The sequence below is a fragment of the Macrotis lagotis genome, chromosome X (genome assembly GCF_037893015.1).
Source record: "Macrotis lagotis isolate mMagLag1 chromosome X, bilby.v1.9.chrom.fasta, whole genome shotgun sequence".
Lineage (NCBI taxonomy): Eukaryota > Metazoa > Chordata > Mammalia > Peramelemorphia > Peramelidae > Macrotis > Macrotis lagotis.
The window spans coordinates 297,714,203-297,731,819 of record NC_133666.1 but is presented as its reverse complement, the minus strand read 5'-3'; positions in this window follow the sequence as shown (position 1 = coordinate 297,731,819).

Below are 17,617 nucleotides of genomic sequence, written 5' to 3'. Positions count from 1 at the left end.
CAGGTTCTTTCTATTCCAGGCTTCTAGCTTTTGTTCTTTCTAGCTTCCCTTTTAAAGGTCAAGTCCAAAAAAATATAACTCAGGTATATTAACTGTCTGTCAACTGATCAATCATTTTCAATGTGATATCAATAAGAACATGATCAGAAACTCAAACATTATCAAGGATTTTCCTTGTTAATAAAATGTCACATCTTGCTAAAGAAATATCAATACCAGGGCAAAGTTTTCTCAATAAAGGCAATGAGGATCTAGGGTAAATAGTCAGAAATTGTATCTTATAACAGATTTGGGAAGATTTTAAAGATTGTCTAGTCCATAACCTTCTTTTTTTCCAGATGAGGAAACAGATCCAGAGAGAAGCTATTTTTTCAAGGTCACCATGCTAGTAAGTAAAATTGTTGGAATATTTGAGCTGGTTCTCTGATACAAGGTCAGTTTCTACAGTCCATACACTGACTGAGGAAATAATATTAAAGACAGAAAGATCATAAGGAATGGAGGAGAACAGATGGCCTAGATTTGCTCTAAAATAAACCCTCAAAGTCAGAGATCTGGGGGTAGTGAAAGAAAATGAGGGAGATTTTTGAGACTGGTGCAGACAGAATTCAGTTATTCTAGTACAGAAAGATCAAATTACTTCCAAGTACATCATCTTCAAAAACAAAGAAAACCTTTATGTTTGAGTATGCATACAAAATAAATACCTATATACATCATTTCCTTATTTATGATAACAATATACATAAAATTTTCTTTTTTCCTACAAAAAGATAGGGATTTATGGAAAAATTTTGGCTCATTTTTTCAAGTTAGCTGAAATAAGGGCTTCCATTGATATTGTTACCAACTTCTAAATTAGTCTATAATGCCCATATTCTTTTGATTCATATTCTGGCTGTTAAAACTCTTTGTAAAAGGTTACTAGTAAGTTCTATTTTATTTTATTTCTGATAATACTATAACCTGATTAATGTTGACATAGTTGTATATATTAAGACTGAAATATTTTCTAAAAAGGTAATGACTGTTTCTAGATAATATAGTCAATGAAGTTAGAAACTACTTTGTAAAGTTTTATAGAGGGAATAGTTAGTATTTTACATTTTCTGCCCAGCTACAACATTTTTGTTTCTTTTTTCTTTTTTTTCTTTTGAAAAATGACAAGGACAGGAAGCCTAACACCTGATCTGAGTATGCTCTTTAAAAAAGGGAATGAATGATGTTAGTAAGTAGGATGGGAGACATAGAATTTGTTGAACTAGAGACACAAATCATCATAGACCAATGCCATAGTGATGGTGGTTGGTTCTTGTCCTTCATTATTGAAGAAGACCAAAATGACATGACTATGTTTGAGACAAATTATAGTGCATCCAACATGAGCTCAGAATGCTCTACCACAGGTTGGGCAAATTATTCCTTTTTTTTCTCAGAAGGTCTAGATTCAAATGTTGGCTTTGCCACCACTAAGACACTGGAACAGTCATCTTCCATGGGTCTCAGTTTCTTTATCTGCAAAAGTGAGGAAGTTGAGTGAAATGATCTTTAGGGTGCCTCCCAGTTCATATTTTATGATGCTATGGTCTTCCACAATGTCTTTTTTGACAACCGCAACCTATCACAACCCCTCTATTTCTACAAACTGTGAACACCTGGGGTGGGTACTCTCTCAACTTAGAGATATCATGTTTCCTTTGAGCTGCTTCAACTCTGCCTTTTATAGAGTGCAGCACCCTCACTAATGAGAGCATGCCATACTGGGAGGTCCTATGCTGCTGTCTCCCATGCTGTAGAATCAATTTTAAAGTGCTTCAATAAGACCTTCAGGATTCAGTATTACTTCTTCTGACCCTCTTGTGAGTGCTTGCCCTGTGTAAGTTCTCCATAAAATAGGTTTTTTGGCAAGTATACATCTGGCATTCTAACAGTGTTGTCCAGCCCATCATAGTTGCACTCTCTATTGTAATGTTTAATGCTTGGCAGTGTATCTCAAGAAAGGACCTCAGTGTCTGGTTTCTTCTCCTGCCAGGTGATCTTCAGAATCTTCCCAAGATGATTTAAATGGAAGCAATTTAGTTTCCTGACATGGCGCTGGTAGACTATCCAGATTTCACAAGCATACAACCATAAGGTCAGCATCTGCGGACCTTCAGTTCGGTAGTCAGTCTAATACTTCTTCTCTCCCACACTTTCTTTCAGAGCCTCCCAAATACTGAGCTAGCTCTGGCAATGTGTGTCAACCTTATTGTTGATGTGAACCTCCTTGGAAAGGATACTGCTAAGGGAAGTGAACTTGTCCACAGGACTCAAAACTTTTCCATTTGTTGTTCCAACTATGGATGGTGTGGTGCTGGCTGATGGAGCACCTGGTTTTCTTGGTGTTTAATTGTTAGACCAAAATTGGCACAAATAGCAGAGAATCAATCCATATTTTGTTGCATCTCAGACTGCATTGAGGGCATAATCATCTGCAAACAGAAGGTCATACACCAATCCTCCCTCCACTTTGATCTTGGCTTGTGGCCTTTTCAAGTTAAAGAATTTTCCATCAGTGTGGGTAGCTGAATTTGAGTCCATTTTCATCCTCAGTGAAGGTGTTTGATAATGTGAATGAAAACATCATGCTAAAAAGCATGGGAACAAGGATACATCCCTGTATTACTCCACTGGTGACTGGGACATATCAAGAGCATCATCCACTCTCCAGAACTTCGGCATGCATGGTGCCATGAGGTTGATGTACAATACTGATGGACTTCTCTGAACAACCAAATTTTGACATAATTTTCCATAAGCCCTTGTGACCGATGATATCAAAGGTCTTGATCAGATCTACCAATGTTGTGTACAGAACTCTGTGTTCTGTTCCTGGCATTTTCCCTGGAGTTGTCAGTCAGCAAACACTATATCAATGGTTCCTATATTTTTTGTGAAACTATACTGACTCTCAGCAAGATTACAAACCTCCAGGTGAAGGATTAGCTTATTGAGAAAGATTCTGGCAAGAATCTTAGCAATGGTCAAAAGAGAAATTACCCTGTGATTGTCATAGGGTAATCTATTCCCTTTACCTTTATAGAGATAGATGATGGAGGAATATAACTGGAAAATTTCAGTCAGATTTTGGGTGAGTAATGAACCCTCCACCTTGTAGATCTCAGCTGGAATAGATTCAGCACCAGGTGCTTTGGCACTTGAAAGGAGCCTAATGGCATTCAAAACCTCTTCTTCAGTTAGAGCTTCAGCTCTGAACTGATTGACTTCAATTTGAGGTAAATGGTCAATGGCTTATTCTGCATTGATTAATGATGGTCTGGTAAGAACACTATGGAAGTGTTCAACCCACCTCTCTAGGATCATGTCTCTTTTGTTAATCAATATGAAGCCATCAGTACTGAATAGTGATGATAGACATGACTACACCTATTATCCAGATTCTCTCCATTGATGTAGATGAAGATTTATCCCAGAAAAATATACATTGGATACACTTTTGTAGCATAATTTTGTAGCTCAGTGGATAAAGTTCTTGACTGGAATCAGGAAGACCTAAGGATGAATCTAGCCTCAGAACCTATTAATTGTGCGACCCTGGACAAGTTACTTAACCTCTCTTTGCTCAGCTTTTCTGAACTGTAAAATGGGGATCAGAAAAGCACCTCCTGGGGCAGCCAGGTGTCACAGTGGATAAAGCACTGGCCCTGAAGTCAGGATGACCTGAGTTCAAATCTGCCCACAGACACCAAATAATTATCCAACTGTGTGACCTTGGGCAAGTCACTCAACCCCATTGTCTTACAAATACAAAAAACATAAAGCAAAACAAAAAAGAAAAGCACCTACCTCACAGCCTTGTTGTGAGGATCAAATGAGATGATATTTTTAAAGCAATTGGCATAGTGTCTGTAATTTAGTAGGCATTTAATAAATGTTAGTCTCTTATAATATGTCTCATACCTGAAACCTTTTTTCCCTATTTATATAGCTACAATTCCAGTTCAGGCCCTCACAGCTACTTCTCACCCAAATCTCTTAATATGCCTGTTCCAATATTTTTCTCTCCAATCCATTCTTCACATAACTCCTAAACAAATAATCTAAGATGCTTCTTTGACCATGAAACTTCTTTGCTCAAAACATGTTAATGATTCCTATTAACTGCAGGACACAATATAAAGTCTTAAGCCTGGTATTTACACCTGGACTATATTTTAACCTTGCCCAGCCTCTTAAAATTATGAGTTTGTCTCAAGTGCCACCTTCTTATAGGAGCTCTCTGCTCACATTAGTGCTTGTTCCCTTAACCTAATCAATGTCAACATAGTTGTTTATTTTTAAATGACTGAGATATTTTCTAAGAGGTAATGATTTTTTCTAGATAATATATGTATGTAAATATATATATAAATATGTATATATACAACATACACACACCATGTACAGTATGCTACCTGTTCTAGATAATGTAGTAGTTTTCTACTTCTCTGTGTTCATTCTGTAGTCCTCCAGCAAAATGCAAGCTCATTGCGAGGAGAAGTTCTGCTTTTGTTTTGGTATTTCCAGGTACTTGTTTATGTTTAATGGATATGTGTTGAACTGAATTGAATTGAACCAGAAGACTCTCAAACTGGTGGGATAGCAGCAAGATGCAAGAATATTCAGAAAAGACCTTTTATTATTTCACATCTATACAATTATGAAAAACCATCATCATCTGGTTATTCTTTTCTGCTTAAATATGCTGATTAATCATAGGCTTGGCTCTCATGAATGACTGATGCCATCTCCTCATATAGAAGCGAAACCTTTACCCTTTTGTCCCTGCAGTATAGCTATGCCAAAAGAAGGAGCAGGATAGTGGGTAGACAGTCCTGTGAAAGAAAGAGATGTTGGAACCACATTGACAAATCAAAGGGAAACGTTGAAATCTGAAAATAGTTCAATTCTCAAACTGATCTTTTATTGAAGTATCTGGCTACTTAGGGGCTATTTTGAGTGAAATTATTCATTTCAACTATCTAGAAGGAATAAAATTCTTTGGCTCCAACTCCTTTCTATTCTCTTTTTAAAAGGCATTTATGAAACACCTTTATGCCTATAATATTTCATTAGATACTATATAGACTCTCTGGGATTATATAGTGAAATTGAAAACTGCTTAAAATGCCATCCTGAATTTCCTGTGTAAATGCACTCTCAACAGCTTTCTCTTCAAAGAGATCTATTGGCTTTCTTAGGTGACTGACCAAAATATAATTATTAGTGTCTTAGGGCAAATGAATCATCTCAGGGACACAGTAAATTTAATATTCTTCAAATTTATGTAACCATAATAAACCAAACATATAAATATGCATATTTCTATATATTTCTGTACATACATACATACATATATATATAAAATTTATGTACATATATGCACATCACATACAATAAACTACATGTCTCTCATAGATAGTTGGGAGGGAAAATGAAAATGCTCAAAGTAAATAAAAACTCTAAGTTGACTCAAAAAATATTTGATTTAGTGGAAAGAGATCCATAATCTGGAGTCAAGACCTACCCTTGTATCCTTCCTCTACCACTGATGGGGACTTTGGGTAGAATTCAAATCCAGGTTTAGAGATTTTCAAGGAAGTGGTTGCATCCTACCTACTTCTAAGCATTTATTAGTTGTTACCCTAGATAAGATACTTTACCTCTGTCAGCCTCAATCGTCTGCAGAATGTGCAGGCTTATTAGAATAAAATGTTATTTATAAGGTGCATTTCAAGCCTTAAAGCACTAAATAAATGGTAGCTATTATTATTGCTGTTGTTAGAATGCTAATTATTACTAGGTTAATAATAGTATTATATAATAACAGTACACTATATATTATAAATAATATAATATATTATTAATAATTAGAATACTATTATTTCACAATATTATTACTACAATAGGAGAAGTGAAAAACAGCGTGGCTTCCCTATTCCTTAGTCCTCACAGAAAAAAGATGCACTTTTCAGGGAGCACTGAGAGTAAGAATTATTCTTTGGGTTGTACATTTACCCTCTCATTGGATGATACCCTCTAGAGTTCTGTATCAATGCATTGCTACTCCATTCCTCCAAAGAAGCATCTTGAACCCTATTTAATACTATTGTTAATTTTTTTTAAAACTAGAAAAAGTAACGATAGAGTCATCCTTATGATATTTCAGTCTTTTAGTCATGCCCAACTATTTTCTAATTAAAGATTTTATTTATTTTGAGTTTTACAACTTTTCCCATAATCTTACTCCCCCCCCCCGAAAGCAATTTGTCAGTCTCTACATTGTTTCCATGTTGTACATTGATACAAATTGAGTGTGAAGAGAGAGAAATCATATCTTTAAGGAAGAAACATAAAGTATAAGAGATAACAAGATCAGACTATAAGATATCAGTTTTTTTCTAAATAAAAAGGGAATAGTGCTTGAACTTTGTTCAAACTCCACATTTCTTTCTCTGGATACAGATGGTATTCTCCATTGCAGATAGCCCCAAATTGTCCCTGATTGTTACACTGATAAAATGAACAAGTCCATCAAGGTTGATCAACACCCCCATGTTATTGTTAGGGTGTACAGTGTTTTTCTGGTTCTGCTCATCTCACTCAGCATCAGTTCATACAAATCCTTCTAGGCTTCCCTGAATTCCCATCCCTCCTGGTTTTTAATAAAACAATAGTGTTCCATGACATACATATACCACAGTTTGCTAAGCCATTCCCCAATTGAAGGACATTTACTTGATTTCCAATTCTTTGCCACCACAAACAGGGCTGCTATGAATATTTTTGTACAAGTGATGCTTTTACCCTTTTTTGTGATCTCTTCAGAGTATAGAGCCAGTAGTGGTAGTACTAGATCCAAGGGTATGCACACTTTTGCTGCCCTTTGGGCAGAGTTCCAAATTTCTCTCCAGAAAGGTTGGATGAGTTCACAGCTCCACCAACAATGTAATAGTATCCCAGCTTTCCCACAACCCTTCCAACAATGATCGTTATCCTTTCTGGTCATATTCACCAGTCTGAGAGGTGTGCGATGGTACCTCAGAGAAGCTTTAATTTGCATTTCTCTAATAAGTAATGGTTTAGAGCATTTTTTCATATGACTATAGATTGCTTTGATCTCTTCATCTGTAAATTACCTTTGCATATCCTTTGACCTTTTGTCAACTGGGAAATGGCTTTTTTTTTAAAAAAAATATGACTCAGTTCTCTGTATATTTTAGAAATGAGTCTTTTGTGAGAAATATTAGTTGTAAACATTGCTTCCCAGTTTACTACATTTCTTTTGATCTTGGTTACAGTGCAAAAGTTTTTTAATTTAATGTAATCAAAATCATCTAGTTTATTTTTAGTGATGTTCTCTGTCTCTTCCTTACCCATAAACTGTTTCCCTTTCCATAGATCTGACAGGTAAACTAGTCCTGGATCTTCTCATTTGCTTATAGCATTGTTTTTTTTGTCTAAATCTTGTATCCACTTGGATCTTATCTTGGTATAGGGTGTGAGGTGTTGGTCTAATCTAAGTGTCTTCCATACTAACTTCCAATTTTCCCAGCAGTTCTTATCAAAGAGAGAGTTTTTATCCCGGTATCTGGATTCTTTGTGTTCATCAAACAGCAGATTATTATAATCATTTCCTGCTATTGCACCTAGTCTATTCTACTGGTCCACCACTCTATTTCTTAGCCAATACCAAACAGTTTTGATGACTGATGCTTTATAATATAATTTTAGATCAGGTAGGGCTAAGCCCCCTTATTTTGCACTTTTTTTCATTAAATCCCTGGAACTTCTTGACTTTTTATTTCTTCATAAGAATTTACTTACAAATTTTCCTAACTCATTAAAGTATCTTTTTGGAATTTTGATTGGTAGGGCACTAAACAGGTAGTTTAGTTTTGGTAGAATTGTCATTTTTATTATATTAGCTCTACCTATCCACGAGCAGTTGATGTTTGCCCAGTTATTTAAATCTGATTTAATTTGTGTGAGAAGTGTTTCATAATTGTTTTCAAAAAGTTTCTGAGTCTTCCTTGGCAAATAGACTCCCAGGTATTGTATATTGTCTTTATATTGTCTTATATTACTTTGAATGGGATTTCTCTTTCTAGCTCTTCCTGCTGTATCTTGCTAATCATATATAGAAAAGTTGAGGATTTATGAGGGTTTATTTTATATCCTGCAACTTTGCTAAATTTGCTAATTGTTTACAGTAGTTTTTTGGATGATTTCTTGGAATTCTCTAGGTATACCATCATGTCATCTGCCAAGAGTGAGAGTTTTGTCTCTTCCTTCCCAATTCTAATTCCTTCAATTTGTTTTTCTTCTCTAATTGCTGAAGCTAACATTTCTAAAATGATATTGAATAGTAGTGGTGATAATGGGCATTCTTGTTTCACCCCTGATCTTATTGCGAATGCCTCTAGCCTCTCCCCATTGAATATAATTCTTGTTGATGGTTTCAGATAGATACTGTTAATTATTCTAAGGAACAGTCCATTTATTCCTACACTTTCCAGTGTTTTTAGTAGGAATGGGTGCTGTATTTTGTCAAAAGCTTTTTCAGCATCTATTGATGTGATCATATGATTTCTGATAGGTATGTTATTGATACGATTAATTATACTAACAGTTTTCCTAATATTGAACCAACCCTGCATTCCTGGGATAAATCCTACTTGATCATAATGTATTATCCCAGTGATAACTTGTAATCGTTTTGCTAAGATTTTATTTAAGATTTTTGCATCTATATTCATCAGGGAGATAGATCTATAATTTTCTTTCTCTGCTCTTTCTCTTTTTGGTTTAGGTATCAGCACCATATTGGTTTCATAGAAAGAGTTAGGCAGAGTTCCATCTTCTCCTATTATTCCAAAGAGTTTATATAGAATTCGGACCAATTGTTCCTTAAATGTTTGGTAGAATTCACTTGTGAATCCATCAGTGTGCCTGACTATTTGTCACCCTATGTACTATATCCATGAAGTTTTCTTGGCAAAGATACTAGAGTGGTTTGTCAATTCCTTTTTTTGTTACAGAAAACTTTATAAGGCAGCTATCATTATTTGGTATTGGTTAAAAATTTTTGAGGGAGAATAATTAAATTAATGAGCTAGAAAATATTAAGATACTGAGCTCAGTAACCTAGTGAGTGATAAACCCAAGAACAAAATTCTTTGGGAAAGGATGTCCCTATTTGTTTTCTTTCCTAACATTTCATAATCTTTAACAATGATTTTTAGGGTCTTTCAATATGTATGGACTCATGTAAATTAAGAGAAGTAGATGATGGTCAATTTTCTTGTTCTTTTTTTCCATTGAGTTTTTATTCATCATGGAATCATGGATCTAAAAGTTTAAGGAAACTTAGATACCATCTGATCCAGTCTACTGCTTCTTTTGCAGGTGAGGATATTGAGTTCCATGGAGGTCTTCCCTATAATTCCCATATGAATAATAGTGATAATAATAAAAATCTCCTTTTATTCTTGAAGAGCAAGAAGAGCAATCTGCCTCCCAAATACATTTATCATGTATTGTTATATTATATATATATATATATATATATATATATATATATATATATATATATAAACTTTTCTCTATTTCTTTCTCATCTTTTGAGTAGAGTCTCTAGTGGCAGAACTGTTCTTTAGATATTATTATTTTCTTCATATCTTGTTTGTTTAATTTTAATTTTTAAAAATTTTCCCCCAGCTACATGCAAAAACAGGTTTCAACATTTGCATCCAAAAGCTTGAATTACAAATTCTCTCTCTCCTTCCCACCCTATTTTCCCCATTTCCCCATTCCTTGAGCTATGAAAAACACAACTACTATAGTTATATATGTTATTTACATGTTGTAAAAGTAAACATATCCCCCCTCCCCTAAAGATATAGAAACCTCAAGAAAAATACAGTGAGTTAAAAAAAAAGTATGCTTCATTCTGTATTTAGACACCATCAGCTCTGTCTTTGGGATGGATAGCATTTATTGTAAGTCCATCAGAGAAATTGCTTTAATATTTTTTGTCCACATTTGCAATTGCTATCTGTATTTCCCTTCATCCTATTTCTCCCACCTCCATTTATTCTATTCTCTCCCTCCTGTCATCCTGTCTTGCCTCAAAAGTTTATTGTATCTGACTACACTCTCCCATGATCTTCCCCCTCTTTCTATCACCTGCAACCTCTTCCCCTACCCTGTCCCCTTTCTCCCATCTCTTTTCTTTCCTATATCCCTCTAGGGTAAGATAGATTTCTATTTAATGTGTATGTTATTCCATTTCTGAGCTACTTCTGATGAGAGTAAGGCTTACTTCCTCCCTCCCCCTCACCTTCCCCCTCTTGTACTACATTGGAAAAGTTTTTTCTTGCCTTTTTTATATGAAATAATTTACCTCTCTTTTCCCTTTCTCCCCCATTGACTCCATATTTTTAATTTATTGTACCTTCAAATTGAACTCCCTCATGTGCCTTTTATGTATGTGTATATTTGTGTATATATATGTATATATATATATATATATATTTCCATATATATGTATGTATAATATGCTACTTCTAACTGTCCTACTAAATGAAAAGTTCATATGAGTTATCAGTATCGTTTTCCCATGCAAGAATATAAGCAGTTCAACATCATTAAGTCCCAAATAATTTGCCCTTCTCATCCTCCCTCTCTCTGCTTCATTTGTGTCCTGTACTTAAAGATCAAATTTTCTCTTTTGCTCTGGCCATTTCATCAGAAAAGTTTGAAAGTACTCTCTTTCATTGAATGTCCATCTTTTCCCTGAAAGAATATTTTCAGTTTTTCTGGGTAGTTGATTCTTGCTTGCTCTACAGGCTACTAAGTTTTATGTTATCCTGACTCCATAATATTTGAATCATATCCTTCTGACAACTTGTAATATTTTTCTCTTTGACTTGAGTTTTCTGAAATTTGGGTATAATATTCCTGGCAGTTTTCATTTTGGGATCTCTTTCAGGAGGTGATTGATGGATTCTTTAAATTTCTATTTTACTCTCTGTTTCTAGGATATCAGGACAGTTTTCTTGGATTATTTCTTGAAAAATTAAGTCTAGGTTCTTATTTGAATCATGACTTTCAGGTAGTCCACTAACTTTTAAATTATCTCTTCTGGATATGTTTTTCAGGTCAATTGTTTTATTTTATTGTTTCTTAATTTCTCACAATGTCATCAGCTTTCCTTAGCTCCATTCTACATTTTAAGGAATTATTTTCTTCAGAGAAGTTTTGTATCTCCTTTTCCATCTGGCCAATTTGCTTTTTAAGGCATTCTTCTCCTCATTGGCCTTCTGGACTGCTCTTTCCATTTGACCAAAACTGGTTTTTAAGATATTATTTTCTTCAGTGTTTTTTGTATCACCTTCACCAAACTGCTGACTTGATTTTTGTGGTTTTCCTGCATTTCTCTCATTTCTCTTTCCAATTGTTCCTCTATCTCCCTTATTTAATTTTCAAAATCTTTTTTGAGCTCTGTCATATCCTGTGACCAGTGCATATATTTCTTGGAAGTTTTGGATTCAGAAGCTTTGACTTTGTTATGTTCTAAGCGTATATTTTGATACTTCATAGGACCAAAGTAATTATCTATTCTTAGATTTTTTTTCTTTTGTTATTTGCCCATATCCCCCTCTCTTTGCTAATATGGGACTCTGCTTCCAGGGTAGAGGACATACTGTCCCAAGCTTTGGAGGGTATTTTTTTGGCAGTCGTTTTCAGGCCCCCCACAACACTGGCACCCAGGACCTGCAAGTTCTCAATTCCTTCAGGGTTTTATGAGAAACTCTGATTACTTTCCTGTCCTGTATTTTGGTCTGTGGATATCCACAAACACTCCCCTCTGCTCTGGAACTGGGAGGAGAGTCCTTGCTCTGCTGCAGACAGAATCTGTTGTATGTCTTCTCCTTATACTGAGACTGGGACCCCAGACTGGGACCTGGATCTGAGTAGGGCAAAGCAACTGTGTCCTGCCTCAGAGATAACAAAGAGACCTCTAAAGTTTCCCTCAATCCCATTTCCATTTGTGAACTGACTGTCTGGAAGGAACTGCTGGGTTGCTTCCTGCTGGGTGACTCCCCAGGCCTGCTCTTGGTCTCTTGGAGCCAAGTCTGTGCCAAGGCCTGCTCTGGACTGGGGTCCACTCTCACTCTGATGTAGCAGAGTTTTCCTGCTGAACTTCCCATTTCTACTTGGCAATCCCTGGAATGAGAAATCTGGACATTGCCATCACTGACACAGACTCAGGAGCCTTGTGGTTTATTCCTGGGCGGCTGGAGCTGGTTTGCTGTGGCACAGACTAGTCTGCTCTATGGCCCTTTCTAACTCTGGTGTAACAGACCCTTCCTGCTGATCTCCAAAATTGTCTTGGACTGGAAAATTGTTTTACTCAGTCTTTTTATGGGTTCTGCCAATCTAGAATTTGGTTAGAGTCATTATTTAAAGTTATTTGTAGTGGTTTGGGGAGAGAGTCCCTACCTTCACTCTGCTATCTTGGCTCTACCCTCTGCTTTGCCATTTCCTTCCCCAGGGTGTCCCTATTTTACTGATGAGGAATTGAGGCAAATAGAGGTTAAGTGACTTGCCTAGTCACACAACTATTAAGTATCTGAACTTTAGTTTGAACTCAGATCTATCTATCTACAGGTTCAATGCTCCATCCACTGCACTATAATCAGGAACATGGGGTTATTTGACTTCTGAGGCCTTTTTCAACTCTCAGATTTTGTGAAAAAAAATTTGGCTTGGATTTCTGACATGGTCAGTGTAGGGAGATTTGTCTGGAACACCAAGAGGTTCACTCAAGTCAATATGTATAAGCACTAAGACTTGAACTCGGGTCATCCAGGATGTCTATAGGCTAGCTCTCTTTATATTCCACCAAGCTGCCTCTCCTTAGCAGGAAAAAGAAAGCCACAGCATAAAAGGAGGGGAAAAAAAAGAACCACACTAATGTAGTGACCTAACTTTTTAAGTCTGTAATTACATTCTGGGGCACTCTCCCTCATAGAAAAATTCAGGTAAGCCCTGGTTATTGTCATATTCATAAATAGTGGAAATGAGACTTATAATTATGCCTTACTAAATTGACAGCTCACCTTGATTTCTCACCATGCCGCTCCCAGCTCTGAAGTATCTCATTGCTTTACGGTAGCTTAGAATGCAACACTGTAGAACAATGTTTCATGGGCGATCCTGCCCAATCAGGCCAGGTAACAGGCCACCAGGCTGTCATTTTCATCATGAGGAAATAGGTCTTTTGGTGTAATTTTCCTCCAGTAATTAGTCTCTCTGTGATTTTTAGACTGAGTGTCATGTTGTGAATGCAACATGTTCGACAGCGTTCCTGCCGAGGAAATATCTTCTATGATGGGTAAGCAAATACCATCTTTCATTAAAAACATCAGAAAAATTTCATCTGAAACTTCTGAACAGTCAGGAGGAGGAAAACTCCTAATGACAACAAAAAGCCCACTTATGCCAGAAGCCACATGAGTGGGTCTCAAAATGTAGTGTGACAGGTTGGTTTTTAATTCATGCCTCTGACCCATGGGGTAGGTATGTCTTTTTTAAAAAAAAATGGTGATAGCTTATCATAAGATATTATGATGTTATACACAGAAGATCTGAGAAGAGCAAAAATGACATGATTCTTAACTAAAGAGCACCTTTTATTTCATTTCTTTAAGGAATGTTGTTGGTGAGAGGCAAGATCATTTAGATGGAAACAATTCCAGATTTATAGTAAGGAAGACCTAAATTTAAGTTTTGTCTCAGATGGTTGGGACTTTGAAGATTATGGAAGTCCCTTAATCCCACTGAGTCTCAGGCTACTCTTTAAGAATTCTCTACTAAGCTTGGGCCCTTCATTAGTCCATTTGATAAGTTTATCATTGATGCTATTTTGCTAATTCATTCTTCCCTCCTTTTTGGTAAAGTAAGGTATAGATAGACAGGGATCTCTTGTTCTATCTCTGGAAAATGGCCCATCACTAAAAGAAAACAAGTCAACTAACTTTATAACTTATACACATTCTGGATGTTAACAATCACTGAGGCATGGAATTTTAATGCCTACATTAAATCCTTACTGCTCCCCTATTTTATTGAGGAAGAGAGAAAGGAGCAGTTTGAAAGATCAAAAGGTGGGGTTAGAAAATTTTAGGTTTAAGATGGTTAGTAATGAAAGTAAATGGAATATAAACCTGTGGATTGAAGGAAGGAACAGTGAGCTGGGTTAGAACAGACTCCAGCATCAGGTAGTGGGTAAGCCTTTTTATAGGGTATGTGATATAGGAGGCAGGGTGGTATGGTTTCTGTGGGGACTGAGATTCAATTGGGGGTCTTCATGGGGAATGTGTTTGTGGGTAAGGTTGGAAGCTGTTTGGAGTTTCTATGGAGTTTAGGATTCTTCTTGCCAGGAAAGGATAATGAACAGGGCTCTACTAGGCAAGAGTGAAACTGTGACCTAGACTCTACATTCCAGTCTTTTTGTTTTAATTTCACCAAAGGGGATTGGGATCAGAGGTAAGTTCTTCCAGAGCTCCTTCTAACTGAATGGGGGCAATGATGTCATCAGGGACAACTAAATGTAAAGATCCTAGATGTGAGCACCCAATGATAGATGATAAGTTTCCAGTTAGATGAGTCAGCAAAAAAGGAGAAGAAATCACCTGTAAATTACACAGATCCACTAGGATGCATGCAGCTCCTCTTAGCTATTCAGAATCTAAGCAACCCTGAGAGGTCTTTTATGGACAATGCCTTCCACATCCAGAGGAAAAAAACAACAACAAACCCCCCACAGAATCTGAATAGATACTTTTTAAAACTTCTCTTATGCTTTCCCTTCTTATACCATGGTTTTTTCTCTTTTCCCTTAGTCCTAATTCCTCATATACAAAATGACTAATATGTAAATATATCAAACACTAAAATGTTGTTCAATTCTGAGGGGAGCAGAGTAGAAAGGAAGGTTGGTAGAAAAATGTGTAATTTATAAATATACAAGTGGATGAATGTTGAACTATAATTTGTAATTGGAAAAATAGAATAAAATATCAATTTAAAAAATTGCACAGATTCAGAGAATTCTCTGTCAGGCCCAGATTCATTTATGAAATGGCCTAATGTAGTTCTTCTGTCTACCCAGTCCAACCTCACTGGTTAATTGCCATCCTTTTCTTTTCCTTTAGCATTGAATAGAATTAACTGCATGGAGAAAGAAGTGTTAAGTCCCTTTTCCTGGACTCTATGTTAAGTCACACTTCTGGACTGCCTCAATCTTCCCCAGTTGAGGGTTGGAGGGGTGAGAGACAAGGATGACAAAGGAGAGAAATACTCCCTCAAGATCTCCAAGTGCTTGTTTATTTACCAAAACACCAGTGCCTAAATACCTTCCCAGTTCCTTAACCATTTCCACTCCCATAGCACTTAGTAAAACAAGACTTTGATGCTCAAGGACACCAAGTGAAGATAGTTTACAGTGCTCCCACACACAACAATCCCTAGCAAATTTAACCAATCACAGAAAATTAGATTAGGTTGAAAGTTCTCTATACATGCAGCAAAATGATCAGAACAAGGATGAGTAAAGGTTCTTCTTGGGCAAGATTATGGCTTCTTGGAATCAGGGGCCTGAATTGAAGACTTTAAAGTATTTAAAGGATTATAATGTGGAAGAGGGATTAACTAATTCTGTTTGACCCCAGAGGGTAGAACCAAAAGCAGTAAGTGGAAGTTAGAAAGAAGAAAACTTTGGCTTGATATCAGGAAAAATTTTATAATAGTTGGAGCTGCCCAAATGTGGAATAAGCTATATTTCCTGAGCTGACTGGTTTCCAGGAGAAGTCATATATCTACTTATCAAGTATGTCATAATCACGTGTTAGGCTAGCCAGTTGCTGAGTTTTCTTCCAGTTCTCGAATTCTGTGGTTTTTGTAATGTTGAGACTTGAAATAAAATGAATACTTAAATACTATAAGTAGCATTTAAAAATGAATTCATGATATAGTGACTTAAGTACCTGGTCTTAGAGTTAGAAGTACTTGGTTCGGAGTTTCATATCTATTACAATCTAGCTGCATGGCCAGATGTCTTGTTACTCTGATCAGAGAGCATCCACCAGTGGACTAAATCTTTTCACCCTCCAAACTTCTGCCCTGGCACTCCTGCTTACCTTAAACATCTACTACAGCAAAGTTTGATTTCTAGTTATGCTTGACTCCTTAGCCATCTTCTTCCCAGATATCTTGCCACCAAGATATTTTATACCCTTCCTTTTCTTCCCCTCATTTTCCTTTCCTCCTCTCTCTCTCTGTGCTGTTGAATTCTTGAATCACAATCACATCATTTCTCCTGGAAGAAGTATGTCAATCTATTCCCCCACTCCTCTTCACACTTTGGATTCACTTACTTATTCTTGCAACTTTCCTAATAAAAATGCCTCTCCCTAGGCACAACTGCCCATTAGGGGTTGATATTCCTTACTAGCTTGAAAGTTCTGTCAAGACATTTTTTCATATTGTATTTTGGTGAAGTTGAGCAGAAAATGACTTGATATCAGAAGAAATTACTTTTGGATTCCTATAATCCTTAACTTGCTGTGGATAAGTCTCTTGTTTCCTCCTCTTGTAAAGAACTAAATGAGATAAAGTGTGTATGGTGCTAATATAATATTTAACTATTATAATTATTACTACTTCAGCAATTTTTTTTTTTGCAAGGCAATGGGGTTAAGTGGCTTGCCCAAGGCCACACAGCTAGGTAATTATTAAGTGTCTGAGACCAGATTTGAGCCCAGGTACTACTGACTCCAGGGCCAATGCTTTATCCACTGCGCCACCTAGCTGCGCTACTTCATCAATTCTTTTAATTCACTTTTTGTCAAAGTTTTCCCATATGTTCTAGCCCTAAAATTCTCCACACTTTTTTCATAGTCACAACAAATGACCTCACCTTCGATTTCAATGAGCAAATAGAAGCCAATTGTTCAATCTCAATGTCTTTCTTCACCTCAAAATGTTACTGTCTCTACTTTCTCTTCCAATTTTTCTTTCTTAATCCTCTGTGTCTTATATAACTTTTATTTCAAAACTACTCCCTTCTTTTCCAAAATGAATCCCTTCACTTGATCAGTTATCCCATCTTCTCCTTCTTTCTCAATGACTTTTTTCCGTTAATCATCCCTTCTTTAGACTACTTCTCAGTTGCAAAATACACTGGTCTTCTTTTAGTTTCAGCTTCCTTATCCTGTCTACCAAATGAGGACTCTTCTGTCTCTTTTTTTTAACAATATCCCCCTAAAAGAAAATTGGCATCCTTCAGGATTCCATTACTGCACCCCAGTTTTATCTTTTATCAGTCTTGTGCTTGGATATTGCAATAGCTTCTAAATTGCATTCTTTGCCTCCATTTCCTTGTTTTTCTAATCCGTCTTTAATATCAAAGCTAGATTACTTGTGAGATTAAAAAGAAACTAGCCTTGTGAATCAGAGGACCTGGGTTCAAAGCCTGATTCAACCATTTACAGTCTTTGTGACTTTGGAC